The sequence below is a fragment of the Canis lupus genome, chromosome 7 (assembly GCF_011100685.1).
Source record: "Canis lupus familiaris isolate Mischka breed German Shepherd chromosome 7, alternate assembly UU_Cfam_GSD_1.0, whole genome shotgun sequence".
NCBI lineage: Eukaryota > Metazoa > Chordata > Mammalia > Carnivora > Canidae > Canis > Canis lupus.
This window is the reverse complement of record NC_049228.1, coordinates 18,351,248-18,368,443: the sequence shown is the minus strand read 5'-3', so window position 1 is coordinate 18,368,443 and position 17,196 is coordinate 18,351,248. Positions and strand designations below refer to the sequence as shown.

The window sequence follows — 17,196 nt, the reverse complement described above, 5'->3', positions numbered from 1 at the left end:
TGCAAGGATTAAATGGGAATACAGTATTTCCCCCTTATCTGCAGGGAACACATTCCAAGACCCTCAGTGGATGCCTGAAACCGTGGATAATACCAAGCCTTATATGCTTTCCTATACATACACAACTATAATAAAGTTTAATTTATAAGTTAGGCACAGTGAGAGATTAAAAGCAATAACTAATAATAAAATAGAACAATTATAACAATAAATGTAATGAAAGTTAAAGTGCTCTCTCTCTTTCAAACTATCTTATCGGATGAGATGACACAAGAAGCAGTGAATGACACAGACATTGTGATGTAAAGTTAGGTATTATTGACCTTCCAATGATTCATCAGGAGGAGGATCATCTGCTTCCTGACCCATTGATGATGGGTAATGAAACTGTAGAAGCGAAATCGTGGATAAGGGGGGATTACCATGTATATATATATGAAAGTGATCTGAGAAGCACTGTACACAAGAGAAGTACATTATTACAAGTATTATGATCTCTGGGTATTTTAAAAAGAGCTTACATACTTTATCAAGCAGCATAATTATAGATAGAAAATCTCGTATTTATTCTGAAGCATTGCCCAAAAATAAATGTTGCTATTATTTTCTAAGAACATTTTCTTATCCATAAAGGAAGATTTATTACAGTTCTATAACTCATGCAAATATATAAGCAAAATGTCTCCTGTTTTTTTTTTTTCTTCAACCCAACAGAATTTGTTTCATTTCCTGCAGGATTAGCTATCATAGGAAAATCAAGGTATATAAAAGCCATCTTGGATGCTAACATTATGAAAATTATTACACTTTAACCCTCAATAGCAGACTGTGTTAGGAAAATATTTTAGATGTGGCAAATTTTACTAAACACAAAAGAACAACTATTTTTAGAATTTTAAAATAATAGCAAGTACATTTTCTTATTTTAAGAATCTAGTGAATTTTTAAGTATCTTATCCTACAGATTTTTCTTATTTTAGTGTGTATTAGTTCCTGTGGCTGCTATAACAAATTACCATAAACTTGGTAGCCCAAAACCACAAAAATTTGTTGTCTCACTGTTCTAGACACTAGAAGTTTGAAATCCATTTCATCAAACGGAAATCAAAGTGTCTGCAAGGCTACCCCACATTCTACCCACAGGCTCTGAGGAGGAGTCCATTCCTTGTTTCTGCCAGCTTCTCTTTGGTTGTGAGCATTCCTTCACTTCTGGATGCTTCACTCCAGTCCCCTCCTTCTGGGCACAGGACAACCTCCTCTTTGGCATAACTTGTCTCTCTCTTATGAGGATGCTTGTGAAGGCATTTAGGGCCTACCCAGATAATCCAAGATAATCTCTTCTCTCAAAATCTTTAATCACATATGTAAAGACCTTTTTTCCAAATAAGGTAACATTTACAGGTCCCAGGGATTAGAACATAGATCTTTCGGGGTGTCATTTTCAACCTAGTACACCGAAGTTCTCAAACTTTAGCATTTATCAGAATCATCTGGAAGATTTACTAAAACACATACTGCAGGGTGCCTGGATGGCTCAGTTGGTTAAGCATCTGCTTCAGCTCAGCTCACATGATTCTGGGGTCCTGGGATCGAGTCCTACATTCGACTCCCTGCTCAGCCAGGAGCTTGCTCTACCCGTCCCTCTGCCACTCCCCCTGCTTGTGCTCTCTCTTTCAAATAAATATATAAAATCTTTAAAAACAAACAGATGAATAAAAATAAAACACATATTACTAAAACCCAAGCCTAGAGTTTCTATACAGTAAGTGGGAAATAGGCTTAAGATTTTGAACTATTAGCAAATTCCCAGGCGCTGCTGCCGCTTGTCTCAAGCTCACACTCTGAGAACCACTAGATTATGTTATCCAGTGCTTTTAAAATTATCTTCTTATTTCATTCCCCCCCCCAAACAATAGGTCATCAACTTTTTAAAAAAAGATTTTATTTATTTATTCATGAGAGACACAGAGAGAGAGAGAAAGAGAGAGAGAGAGGCAGAGACATAAGCAGAGGGAGAAACAGACTCCTCACAGGAAGCCCATTGTGGGACTCCATCCCTGGAGCCGGGACCACGCCCTGAGCCAAAGGCAGGGGCTCAACCACTGACCCACCCAGGTGTCCCGGTCATCAACTTTTTGTAGGCCTTTTGTACCTAGTCTAACATCAGACATGTTGACAGTAACAGTGCAGCTGCTACCTGTTTCTCCTTCAGATAGTGCCAGGCTTTCTTCTCACTAATCGAGCTCTGCAGTGAGACATATCCAGAGATCAATTTTTTTTTCTTCCATGGATTCATTTGGTGCTCCCATTGGTGAGAGAAAGCATAGGATTTATTAGTTCACATTCCTTAGCTCAGCAGTCAAGGGCCATCATACTATGACTTTATATCATTCTTCCAGCTTGTAGCTAGACTCCTTGCAGGTCCCCAAACACCCTCTGCACACCCTTCCCAAGTAGGAGACTTCCACATGAAGTTTTAGCTACATGAATTATCTGCTAAAGCTCCATCTATGCTTATCAGAACCCCGAGTATTCCAAGACCTAAAAAATAATATGCTAGGCTTTTCTGGTACCTTTGGCCATATCTTGCTAAAAGATGCACAAGATAAATCAATCACAGATGCTTACAGGGGTAAGCACCTGCCTCTCCAAAGTTCCATCTATGCTTATCAGAACCCTGATGTTACATGAAGTCCAAACCAACTACCTAGTCTTTCTTGTTCAAATCAGTATGGTCACTCCCTCTGCACAGAACTTTCTATAGCACTTCCTGTGCTTTTAGTGATTAACACTATTCTCTCTCTCTTTTTTTTTTAAAGATTTTATTTACTTATTCATGAGAGACACAGAGAGAGAGAGAGAGAGAGAGGGAGAGAGAGAATGGCAGAGACACAGGCAGAGGGAGAAGCAGGCTCCACGCAGGGAGCCCGACATGGGACTCGATCCCGGGTCTCCAGGATCACGCCCTGGGCTGAAGGTGACGTTAAACCGCTAAGCCACCCGGGCTGCCCCACTATTCTCTTTTGAATCATGATTATCTATGCAACTTTTAATGTCTCCATGTATTATAAACTTCTTAAGGGTAAAGATTATTGTTTGTTTATTTTCATTTATTTTGTGGCACCCAGGACTGTGCTAAATATTTGTAAAACTAGCAACAGAATATTGTTTGCTGTTTAGCACTTCATGTCTGCTCTATTCTCTCTGCAGTTCAGATGCACAGGTGCAGCAGCTGTTTTTTGCTTTGATGGCTCTGTATCACACTTTTTGGGGGGAACTGCTTCAACTTCACCCCAACTATGTGGCTCTCACAAGTGCTAATCACAGCACCCTCTCACATAACCCATATTCCTTCCTACCTTTCCCGTGGATGTGAGCCTCTTTCTTAGGATTTATTAACTAAAGTCTAGAGAAATGAGGCTTTTCCTTTCAGATAGAGAAGCTAGGGCTCTGTCATCCCTGTGAGGAAAATAGGCTTAAGAGAACGAGGTTAGCATGCAAAGAGATAAAAGCATAATTAGAACAGAGATGGGACTCCTTATGCCATCAAATCCCCAGGCTCTGTGGTTCCTGCTACCTGGCAGTTTCATTATATGAGCTAATATGGTCTACTCTGGTTCAAGTTAGATTTTGTCACTTGCAGTCAAGAGTACTGACTACTGGGAAAGGTAGGACTCATAATCCTTTCATAATTCTTGTGAGAAAAGTAACACCTCCACTGTCCTGATGAGAGTTTCTAACTCCCTATGTATATTACACCAGGCACAGACCTTGAAGATATTAGGTAGAAAGGAAAACTATACATAAGTAATTGTTATGAGTAGAAAAATAAAAACAGAAAAGTCCTACTCTTTCCCTTCACGAGAAATTTTCACAGGACTCCTGGTGAGGGAAGCCAATGTTATCAGTTTTACATGTGATAATTTTAAAGAATAAGAGCCAGAGAGGTCAAATAGCCTGATTCTCTCTTTTTAAGAAGCTTAGATATAATAGAAGCTTATAGAAGCTTCTATTATAAACAAATTAAAAATTTGTTTATAACAAATTAAACAAATTTTAAAAGTATACAATTAAATTGTAAACAATTTATTATTTACAATTAAAAATAAAGTATATGTAAACAAATTAAACAAATTAAAAATAAAGTATATATTAAATATACTTAACGTATATTTATTTAACGTTAACAAATTAAAAATATATGACTACTGAGGTAGAAGGATGAACAATGTGCACCGTGGAGGCACAAAGGAGTGGATATTTCAACCTGGAAGCATTAGAGAGAAAGGACTGACTTTATGGAGGTAGTAACACTCGAATCCAGTTCCTTGGGGCAGAGACTGGCTTACAATATCAAACTTGTTCTTGCTAGACTTCTACTCATCCATATGAGAAGCACTCGTCACTCAGTCAACAAGGAACTTATAAGACACCTATATAGGTGAGGTGCAAGCTAAGTAAGACAAGCATCCTCTTTTCAAGAAGCTCATGGTTTAGAGAGAAAAAGAGAAAACCTCAACTTTTATTTTTTTAAAGATTTTATTTATTTATTCATGAGAGACCCAGAGAGAGAGAGGCAGAGACACAGGCAGAGGGAGAAGCAGGCTCCCCACGGGGGGCCCAATGAAGGACTTGATCCCGGAGTCCCTGGGCTGAACTGAAGGCAGACGCTCAACCCCTGAGCCACCCAGGTGCCCCAAAATCTCAGCTTTTAAAGTACAGCATGATTAGTGGATAAAATGATATGGTGTCTAGGATTTTCTTTCTCCAAAATGGATGGGTAACAGGAAGCAAGTGGAGGAACTGATGAAATAAGGCTTGCAGGGGGATGATAATTGTTGCAATGAGGTGTGGTGGTTTCGCAGTGTGTCAACTTGACTACACTGAACCTCATTTCCCATAATTCTCTTCCCCCTATGTTTCCGGTTACAGTGGTCTGCCAGACCCATTCTTGTTTGGAATTGGGGGAATAGAAGCAAAGTTACAGCTATTTTTATAGCCTTACATATTGTTTACCTGCTTATTCACCAGCTTGGCTGGTGACCAGCCTACCTACCTCTGTTCCACCTACCCCTGGAACTTCCTTCAGCTTCTCCAACTCCAGGGCAAGGTGTGTCTACCTGGCTCTTTGATCATGGGCTCTGAGTTGAGTAGGACACCCACGCTACCGAGGTGAGAGGCAAGATGAGGTTCAGTCCATCCTCCAAGTTCCCGGCTCCAGGTTGTTCTTGCTTCTCCACTTTACAATCCTCTTCCCTTCCTGATTGCCCATCCCGGGCACCCAGCAGCAGATGCAAGGACAACAGCCTTACAGACACTATGGAATGAGGTCCCACAGTTGCAAGACTGTAGAAACCTACACACATGTATATGTATACAGGTGTCCCCCGCTTTTGAAAGTTCACATCATGCCACTTTGCTTTGATGAAAAGACCTACATTAGTACTTGTTCTGGTTAAGCAAAAGAAATCCTAAGAGGATTTTCACTTTTCAAAAGAAAAAAAAAAGGGAAAAATAATGTTCAGGGTTTGCTTTGCAGTGAGCCTTTATAGAAGCAATGAGCACCCCAAGCAGCGAGCGCTCCTTCCCTGGGGAACTACATTCAGCAACTCATCGAGCTGCCATGGCTTTGAACTGTGTCTGTAAGAATCTGATTTATCTAGTGCATCTTTTAGCAACATGTGGCAAAAGGTACCAGAAAAGCATAATATATTGTTTTTTGGAGTCTGGGAACACTCAAAAAAATTTCCATATAGGGGCGCCTGGATGGCTCAATCAATTAAGCATCTACCTTTGGCTCAGGTCATGGTCCTGGGGTCCTGGGGTCCTGGGATCCAGCCCAGCATCAGGCTCCCTGCTCAGCCAGTAGTCTGATTCTCCAGTTCTGCCCTTCTACCCCCACTAGTGCTCTCTCTCCCTTTCTTTCTTTCTCTTAAATAAATAAAATCTCTTAAATTTTTTTCTCCATATAAATAAATGGGATTGATTTTTTGCTTTACATCATTTCAGCTTGTGAATGGTTTCATAGGAATGCTCTACTTTGGGATAGCTAAGGAAACCTATACTTAGACCCACACATATCCTGGTGCTTCTACTTTACTTATTAAACTCTGAATACTGGGTGACTAGTACATCGTGTTCATGTTCTTACTCTCAATTTTTTGGATACATTTGACATTTTCCCAATTACTATTTTCAGTTCTCTATGGGAGAATTTGGTGATAGATGTGTACAAGATGCTGTAGAAGCACTTGAGCACAGCCATCTCAGACATGGAGGAAGGAGCAGAAGGGTCCTTCTCACGGGCCAATCTCCCTGTTTGTATCATCAGCTCCCTTTATTTTCTTTCCCCCTAAATGCAGGTCAGGTTAATCCCTTATCTTCTTCTCTCTAAGCATCCACTCCCAAATTTCAGGCAGCCTACTTGTGGCATAATTCTTAATTTTCCATAAATATCTCAGTACTCTTACTGAACTTCCAAACTCTCATTTCCAACTCCATGTTCCATATCTCCTTATTCACAAACAGCCAAATAACATTACCTTTCAGAAGTAAAAGCTAATTCTTCTGACTTCCAGTTTCTCTTGGTCATTCATTTCTGGTCTCTAAACACCAAATCTGGAGTTGGCTTAGACACCACCTCTCTTCCGTACAGTCTTTGGCCATATCTTGTCAATGTACTTCCACAGGTCTTCTGCTCTAGGCCATCAAAATAGACTTTCTTCTCTTCATTATCTCACTCATCTGATCACTCCTTTATTCATTCAACAACAGTTTTCTAAACACCTATGATGTAGAAAATCTTGAGACAGAAAGGAAAAAATATATCCTTATCCTGTGTCATTGCTTAAAAACTTACAGTGTATCTCATTACTTATAGAATTAAACCTGTGCTCTTGGACTTTAAAGCCATCTAAAATCTGGCCCTGTCTCTGGGAGATGTGACTGCTCCCCGGGTGAGCAAACTGTCAAAGAGGCTTTGGGGAAAGACTGTCTCCAGAACAAGAGCAACCTTGGAGATCAGACTGGGAAAATGTTTGTCTTCCTGTATCATTATGATTCTGGCTGAGAATTAAAAGCACACAGGTTTCAATTTCTTTCTATGTTAAAAAAAAAAACTGTGATTGTACAAATGATATGTGTCCTTTTTTTTCTAATTTCAAAGTATTTTTCAAAATATGAAGAAGCAAAAAAAAAAAAAAAACAACAACAACAATGACCTATCATACCACCACCCAGAAATAATCATTTTTTGTATTTTGGTGAGTTTTCTTCAAGAATACTTACAGCTTTAATTTATAACACTATAAAATTTATAGCTTTAATTTGGATAACACTGTACATACTGTTTTCTAATCTATATATTTCACTTAACAATTTGTTGTGAGCAAATTACCATGTCAATAAATATATTTTTCATCTATCATTTTTAAAGGTGCTGTGCTATTCTATTGCATGAACATAACAATTTGTGTACACCCTTTCCTTTTGGGGGACATTTAGGTTATTTAGGACATTTAGGTTATTCTGATTTTTTTCTACAACAAAAAGGTTTGCAATATCCTTATAGACGAATCTTTCTCTGCATTCTCAATGTTCTCCTTAGGATAACTTCCTAAAATAGGATTTCAGGATCACAGGGAATATATATTTTTAAGGATTTTGATAAGAGACCATGTCTTTTTCTGAGGATCATTTGAAACATTCATATGGGGTTTCAGCAACATGCCAATGATATGGAGTCTGAAAGTGACAGAACTAGGGATCCCAAGGTGGCTCAGTGGTTTAGTGCCGCCTTCAGCCCAGGGCGTGATCCTGGAGACCCGGGATTGAGTCCCACGTTGGGCTCCCTGCATGGAGCCTGCTTCTCCCTCTGCCTGTGTCTCTGCCTCTCTCTCTCTCTTTCTCTTTCTGTGTGTGTGTGTGTGTGTGTGTGTCTCATGAATAAATAAATTTAAAAAAAGCTTTGAACGTGGCAGAACTATACATAAAATGCCCTTAATCCTTCACTCTCTAAGGATATTAGAACTCTTGGGGGCCAGTAAGTTAATTAATTCCTTGATACAATATATATTATCTTAATAGTTTGAAAGACAATAGTTTATGTGTAGATAATACACTCTGTAAGAATTTTACTCATCATTTTATAGTACTACTTAATTTCATCCAGGGTTTGTTTCTATGAGTAGACATTTGGGTTGCTATTGTTATTTTTTTAATAAGTAGATATTTTCTGTTTTAGCACAATAAGATAGTAATAAGTTTGTGATGAGATGATATGGCAGGACACTTCCACTCTACCATTCTATAACAATAGAACTTACCTACGGAACTGAGAGCTATGTATCTTACCTCCCTTGCAGCTAGGTATGGCCATGTGACTAGGTTCTGGCCAATGATATGTAAGCTAAAGGGATATGTGCCCTCCCCTCTGCCCTTCTCTACTTCCCACCGGTTGCAATGCAGATATATGGCAATTGCAAGGGCAGCCATATCAGACCACAAATTGAAAACTTCATGTTGAAGATGATAGAGCAACTAAATAGAAAAAGCCTAGTTCCTTCTTGTACTGTGAAACTACCAAATCAGCCCTAGTCTACCTACGCTTGACTATTTTGTAAGAAAGAAACAAATTTCTATCTTGTTTGAGACTATTATTTTGACTTTGTTTTAGGAGCTGACTTGGTATCCTAATACATAGGGAAGATTTGGGGAGCTTGATTATTTATTTTAACTGGCCACTAACAAAATAGTTCAACTGATGGATCAAATTGTAAAAGAGACAATTATAAAAGAGACAACCTTTTTAGGTTAAGGGGCAAGGAATATTATTAATAGTCAAGTAAGTAAAAGCCAAATATTTTACCAGAAAAATGTGTACAAACTCTTTTACCATCTAATGAGCTTTTTCTTTGAATCAGAAATCCAGTTATGTAAATGAATTATTTGGCATACTGCCTTTTGGTTTGCTTCTGCATTGTGTAAAAAGTTATACTTAATAATCTTGGTTTAATTTTATTCTTGATTTAATCAATTCTTGTTTTAATTTCTGTGATTCAAAGACTTCTTCACTGTCCTTGATATTCAGCGATAGTATAAAGGTAAATAAGTCTTCAAATCATAAAAATTAACTTAAATTGCATATGAAAATATGCAAACATTACTGTTTTATAAATTCTAACTGTATTTACATATTATCTCTCTAAAATGACCTAGATACCACCAACTGAATGATAATTTTATAGTACTAGTAAATATATGAAGCTGATGATCTTTTTAGCACTTTAGAATAAGGAACATCAGAAGACAGAAGCAATTAGGTCACAGATAAGTTGATTTGTAGACCTTGGAGACTTACTATAAGTAAGTCTTATATATTTTCTAATATATTTAGGAAGTTATCCTAAGAAGAACATTGAGAATGCAGAAAAAGATTCATCTATAGGCATATTTATTGCAAAACTTTCTGTTGTAGAAAAAAATCACAATAACTTATATATATGTATATATGTGTATGAATATACACATATACACACAAATATATATTTATTTATATATGTATATATGTGTATGTATATACACATATACACATAAATATATATTTATAGCCATATATACATCTCCAACATTCATTTTTTTCTTCTTAATAGCACCTGGATTTATTTTTGGGAAAGAGAAGTCTCCTGAGTAGTGTTAAGTCCTATAATTCCAGTTGCATATATCCATGGAAGTTGAAAAGACTAGATCCTTTCCAGTCCCCTATTCACCCCAGCCAAGGAGCAGGCATATGAGGAATTAGCCATCAGGTGCTGTCCCCTGGACTTTTGAAGCATTAAGACAGAAGGAAAGAGCAATGGCCATAAGAAGTATTCTGAAGTGCCTAAAAGTCCAGGACATTTCTTAGACTTATTCCCTAATATTCTATCAATCCTGAGCTCACCATCAACATGACCAAATCCTTTCATTCCAATAAATACTCTTTAGCTTTAAAGTCAGTATTTCTTAGCAGCAGACAAGGGACTCTTGCCACCATATAATCTCTTACCACCGTATGATGTGACCTCTCTTTTCCTACTGAATAATCTGTGCTAAAAATCTAAATAAATGAAGAAGGGGCACTTGTGTGGCTCAATAAGTAAAGTATCTGCCTTCAGCTCAGGTCATGATCCCAGAATCCTGGGATTAAGCCCCACATTGGGCTCCCTGCTCAGTGGGGATTCTGCTTCTCCCTCTGCTCCTCCTTTCTGCTCATGCTCTCTCTCTCTGGCTCTCTCTCTCTCTCTTTCAAATAAATAAATACAATTGAAAGGAAGGAAGGAAGGAAAAAAAGAAAGAAGAAAGAAAGAAAGAAAGAAAGAAAGAAAGAAAGAAAGAAAGAAAGAAAGAAAGAAAGAAAGAAAGAAAATCATGCTGAAAGTTTTATAAGGGTATAAACATTATTTTCTTAGCTATAACTTGAAAATTCAGTATACGTATTTTAGTTTTCTTCATTTTTGTTTTAAGATGCAAATATTTTGTCTGAAATGTTAAACATATTCTTCAAAACTTAGGTAATTTTTTAATCCTTGAATTATTCCTTTTTATACACTAATTTCACATCTCATGAATCAATCTGTGTTCTTTAAAAAGAATTAGTAAATATCTGATACAGCTTCCATCTCATATTTTATATTTTTCACACAAGGAACCATAAACAATTAAGTTGGTAGCCAACTTAATTGTTAAAATCAGTTAACTCAACACTCCTAATGGACAGAATTATTTGCCTCTTATTTGCATGGCATTTTACACATCAGCCAAGCAGAAACCACTGGTTGCTAAGCAACAGCTTTCCTCTCAATGACCAGAAATAGAATACATAGAAGGGCAATTTCTAAAATACAATATACATATATATATATGAAGTTAAAGAGAAACTCAGCCCTAGTTTGGCTGTTCACCCAGAATGCTTGTCATGAATATTGAATTCATACTGACAGTGTGTGAATTCCAAATATATTTGATCATGAATTCTTCAGTAACTACATAATCTTGTATTTTTCCCCATATCTTTCTCACTACTGAGAAACCATGAAGTAATACAGAAACCAGGTTTTGAAGCAAATTTCCTTAGAAAAACTACTTGTAAACTGTACACTTAGGTTTTGTTGAACCAAGTCATTGCTAACATAGCATTAACATTTCTGTTGCAATACTTCTTTTTTTGGTTAAAACTACACATTCAGGAGAGCCTGGGTGGCTCATTCAGTTAACTGTCTAACTTTTGCTTTTGACTCCTGCCATAATCTCACCATTGTGAGATTGAGACCCACATATGGCTTGGTTCAGTGGGGAAACTGCTGGAGGTTCTCTCTCCCTCCCTCTCCTTCTGCCCCCCCTCCACTCATTCTTTCTCTCTCAAATAAATAAATAAATCTTTTTTCTTAAAACTACATATTTAATGCTCTGGGAGGATATACTCTAACCAATTAATAGTGATTACCAGAGGGAATGACCATTTGCTTTGTCCTCAATGTATTCTTTACAATGAAAATAATAATTGCTAGTAGTTGCTGGGTGTATGTGAAATGCTGGGCCCTGTTTAAGTTTATTCTGTGTATTGTTACATTGGTATCCCCTTTTGGCAGATAAGGAAAGGAGGTCCAAAGAAGCTGTGTGACCTTCTCAAGGCCATGTATCTAGAAAGCAGTAGAATTCTAATTCTAAAGCAGAATTCTAATTCAGGCAGAGACACTCCAGGTCTTCACTTCACTATTCTTCCTTTTCTAAGGCAGTTCATAAAATACCTTTTTTTCTTCATTATACTATCTCAGGATGCACAGAATTATATCTGGGTCCAATTCATTAACAGCTTTTCACCTATGGTTTAAATCAGTTTCACATCATTAGGAGTTAAGAACATAACAAACCTAACAAGTGTATAAGGATCAACATGTGGGCTGATTTCAGTCAACAGAGAATTGAAATGGTGCCAATTCAACTGAACCTGGGGCTTCACACAGTGTTTACCCAAGTAGACCATGCAGTTACAGAACTTTCTAAAGAATTGCTTTAAATAAATAAGACTTCTGGGAATTGGTTTTCTTCTCAAATGTATACTTAGTAACTTTTAAAAAGATTGACTTAGTAGACAAAAAAAAAGTAAAAATTAAAGACAAATTCTTCTCAGTTAGAGTACTTGATAATAACTATCTGTTCAAGATGTAGGAAAAGTATTTGACAAAGTACAACATCTATTCATGATATAAAAAAAAAACCCTCAACAGGGATCCCTGGGTGGCTCAGCGGTTTGGCACCTGCCTTAGGCCCAGGGCGTGATCCTGGAGTCCCAGGATCGAGTCCCACATCAAGCTCCCTGCATGGAGCCTGCTTCTCCCTCTATCTGTGTCTCTGCCTCTCTCTCTCTCTCTCTCTCTCTCTCATGAATAAATAAATAAATAATCTTAAAAAAAAACAAAACTACTGATTGGGAGAGGATATTTGCAAATAACACGTCCAGTAAAATGTTAGTATCCAAATACAAAAAAACACCTTATGCCAAAAAAATAAATAACCCAATTAAAAGATGGGCAGAAAATGTAAACAGACATTTCTCCAAAGAAGACATACAGATGGCCAACAGATACATGAAAAATTCTCAACATCACTCATCATCGGGAAGATGGAAATCAAAACTATGTTGAAATCACCTCATGCTTGTCAGAATGACTAAAATAAAAAATAAAAGAAACAAAAAGTGTTGGTGAGGATGTGGAGAAAAATGCTCCTTTACTTTTGGTGGGAATGCTAACTGGTGCAGCCACTGTAGAAAACAGTATAGAGTTGCCTCAAAAATTTAAACATAGAATTATCATATGATCCAGTAATTCCAGTACTGGGTATTTACCCAAAGAATACAAAACACTAATCTGAGAGGATATATGCACCCCCTATGTTTATTGCAGCATTATTTACAGTAACCAAATTATATTGTATCTATGCAAGCAGCCCAAGTGTCCATTGATACATGTATGGATAAAGAAAATAGGGTGTATATATATATATATATATATATATATATATATACACACACACATACATATAATATATACATATATAATACATATATGTATTGTAATATATTATACACACATATAATACATATATATGGTATGTATGTATACATATATCATGAAATAAGTCAAAGAAAGACAAATACCATATGATTTCACTAATGTGGAATTTAAGAAACAAAACAAATGAACAAATTTTAAAAAAGAGACAAGCCCCAAAATAGACTCTTAACTATAGAGAAGAAAGAGATGGTTATGGGGCCGGGGAGGGGAATGGGTGAAAAGGTGAAGGGGATTAAGAGTATATGTACCTTGATGAACACTGAATAATGTGTAGAATTGTCAAATTATGGTATTTTACACCTGAAACTGATACTGCTGTATATTGGCTGGAATTAAAAGTTTTAAAAATACAAAAATATAAATAAAATGCTAGTGGTTTGGAAAATAAATATCCTTTCAAAGTAATTTTACCTTCTCTTTGTTCTGTCATTTGAATTTCTAAAATACTATATAATGATAGAAAGCCATGTTTTAGTGTATGTTTCTCTTTTTCTTCCTCACTTTTGAGCTCAGTGCTGAAAAGGTATTTACCAGCAATCAGCAGAAATCATTTTCTCCTTCAATTACTCCCATCCTAAGGAGGTAAATAAGGTATTCAAAGTAAAGAAAAACATAAAACAGGCCAGGAAGGAACCACTGAAAGTTTTGCTGACTAAAATCTGGATTTAGGAAAGAAAGAAAATCCCAAATGCAGTGTTTGGGATTAGAACTTTTTAAAGACTTTTTCTCATCCATTTATTCATTCATTCATCTAATATGAGGACATGACACTGAATGAAATGTCCAATTTAATGCTTACCTACAAAGAGAGGGCACGGATGCATAAACCTGAAAGAAATCATAGTTTAATAGGTAAATGCTATAATGGAGGTAGGAAGAGAACCACAGAAGTCCATGGAGTTGACCACCCAAGAAACTGGGAGTCCAGAAGGCTTCCATAAAAGGGTAACATGGGAGCTGGGGCTTGAAGCATGAGCAGGAATTTGCCATGGAGTTGAAAGGAGTTGATTTCCAGAGTTAGAGTTAATAAATGTGCAAGGTCCCGGCAAGATTAAAGGGGTTATGGTGTAATAAAAACAGTGAGATTAGGCTAGGGAGATAGGATGGGCCAGGTGGTTAAGGATTTTATTTATGGTAGAGAATTTGGACTTTATTCTGTGGGCAACCAGGACCTGATAGAGTTGCTAGAAGACAAGGAAGCATGTTATAAATATGAATGTTATAAACTATGGCAATATAAAAATAAAAGTAGAACTAAGGAAAATTGGGAGGAAAAAGAGTAGAACAGTGGATACCTATGCAAATTTCCTCAACTTTCATAGCTAGGAGTCAACAGATACATCTTAAAATCAGTCAGAATATAGGGGCCATCTATATTGTCCAGTCATTGAAGGCAACCTCTAGAACTGAATATATTATTGAAGGTAACAAATATCAGAATATTACAAAAGATAGTAATTTAGATAGAACTTTCCATGAGAATCCTTCCCATTCTTTATGGCAAGTAATCAGTACATATAGCTCAGAATTGATACATCAAAAATAGAAATTAGCAGCAGAGCTTAAAATAGTTGCCTTTGCAGAAGGAGACTTGGGTGGAAAATACTTTCTGGGGACACCTGGGTGGCTCAGCGGTTGAGCATCTGCCTTTGGCTCAGGTCATGATCCCCAGGGTCCCAGGATTGAGTCCTGCATAGGGCTTCCTGCACGGAGCTTGCTTCTCCCTCTGCCTATGTCTCTGCCTCTCTCTCTCTCTCTCTCTCTCATGACTAAGTAAATAAAATCTTAAAAAAAAAAATAAAAAGAAAAAGAAAATACTCTCTGTTGGTTTTGATACCTAGAATTCCCTGTATTTGACACAAAAGACAAAAGTAGCATAGATGCTCTTTCTTCCTCTTTCATCACTTTCTCCAACGGGGTATTTATTACTGCATTACCTTTATGATACAACCTCTTACCTCCTCTCTTAGGAGAAAGTCTCCAAAGGGATGTTTATTGCTTTTCTGGGTACTGTCCTCATTCATATAATGAGAAAAACAGTCTTTAGCCCAAGCACTAATGATAAAATACAGACTCCTAAAGACTTCAATGAGCTTAAAATAGTCACTACCAATATCTCTTCTCTAGGTACAGAAAACATAAGGAACAAGAAATGCAAAGATTTTCATCATAAGTTAATTGAGAAAAAACTGTTAATCGTACCATAGGTGCTAAATTAACATTTTTTCTATTTCTTCATGGTTTTTCATGCATATTAGGGAAGCTTCAAACCTTATTAAAACCATCTTAATTACTTAAATGGAAAAATGTCACAAGGGTTTTAACACTCGTTTGGAAATAACATCTTTGTGACAAAATTCAAACTAATTTTTTAAAAACCACATTCGAAAAACTCAACAACCTGCCAGAAGATTATGCTAAAAAGGAAAAAGCCAGTATCCCTTAAAAAGAAAATGTCTGTGTTACCGTTCTTCAGACAAAAAGAATGGCATCCACTAGATCATATGCAAATACAATTTTTTAAATATTTCTCATGGTAGGCTTATCTACACAAACATTGAGGCATAATCAATAAGTCTTTCCTTTTCTTGTGCAAAAAAACGTATATATTTATGAGGTCATACTTTATAATACTCAGAAGTACAGGGACTGACTCTGCAAGACTTGGATTAGAAACTCAACCTGAAACTCAATCGTAACCATGGACAAGCCATTTGATCTAAGTCTTAGTTTTCTAATTCTACTTACTCCAAGAGTTGTGATGAGGGATTACCCAGAAGAATGGATGTAAAGTGCTTAGAGGTTAAAAAGGACCTTTTTAAAATAATAATAATAGTAGTAGTAGTAGTAGTAGTAATAATAATAATCATCATCGGGGATCCCTGGGTGGCGCAGCGGTTTGGCGCCTGCCTTTGGCACAGGGCGCGATCCTGGAGACCCGGGATCGAATCCCACGTCGGGCTCCCGGTGCATGGAGCCTGCTTCTCCCTCTGCCTATGTCTCTGCCTCCCTCTCCCTCTCTCTCTCTCTCTGTGACTATCATAAATAAAAAAAAAAAAATTTAATAATCATCATCATCATCATGGCTGGAGTTAACATATAATAAGCAAAACATTAGAATTTTGTTTAGTTAGATGATATGGATCCAATAAGGGACACCCAAACAGTGTCCTAGGAAAAAATAACTAAAACTCACAAGGCAGATTATGACATCAGCCAGTCCCTCAATGGCAGCACAATCTATTCAGGCCACCTCCTGCTGGAGGTGAATCTCTTCCAAGAAATGACTTTTCATTGAGAACTATTTTCTCATGAGCCAGAAAAGATTTGGTTACCATCTACTGGAGTGAGAAGTGTAGTTATGTGATCAAGGGTAACTCCTACAAAACACTTCATAAATCCAAATGCTGAATGCCAACAGGATTTTCTTCTGACAGTTTTATTCAAACATGTTGACTGTTCCAAGGTCAGGCAGTCTTCTCTGGGCAGGGAATGAGGTGGTGAAGCAGAGGAGGTATTGAAAATATGCACATGGACAGAGAAAATATGTAACCTGAAAAGTCAAAAATAGTACTATCTGTCCCTTTATGGAAAAAGTTTGCTGATCCCTGCTATGGAGTCTAGACACTGACCTTTGAGAACCTCTGCCTTAAGGATTTCAAACTCTAGAGGCAATAAGATCAAAACCTTGACTCTTGCATAACTAATGATATAACCGCATTCCTCTAGTCTTGGTTCTAGGATACTGAATAGAAAAGGACATTTTCCTTCCTCTGTCTTTTTGCTTGAATTTTTATATATGAAATCATTCACTATTAGACAATCAGTTTATTGGATGACATTGAATTGTCATTCAATCAGAAACTGTCATTTGTTCTATCACTGGCATTGAAACTGAGAATAAGAACAGGAACTTCCCTGAGGCCAATAACCCTCTGGTCATGCAGCATGCAGTGTTACCACCCAGCAACAACAAATAATACTCAAAGCTAGAAGAACAACTTGAGAATTCTGAAAACCATTTTTTTTCCACGCATTTTTTTTGGCATTAGAAGGACTGTGCAGGTGCCACTACTTTGAA

General features: G+C 37.0%; 1 long non-coding RNA gene across 1 annotated transcript in view; it reads right to left on the bottom strand.

Moving 5' to 3' along the window:
* The window catches only part of LOC111096644, a 54,351-nt gene extending 38,297 nt beyond the window's left edge, over positions 1-16,054 (bottom strand). Inside the window, exons 1-2 of the long non-coding RNA XR_005361622.1 lie at positions 15,864-16,054; positions 6,543-6,802 (exon numbers count right to left, since the gene is read on the bottom strand). This is a non-coding gene — a long non-coding RNA (uncharacterized LOC111096644). The remainder of the gene's footprint in view (positions 1-6,542; positions 6,803-15,863) is intronic.
* Between the last annotated feature and the right edge of the window lie 1,142 nt (positions 16,055-17,196).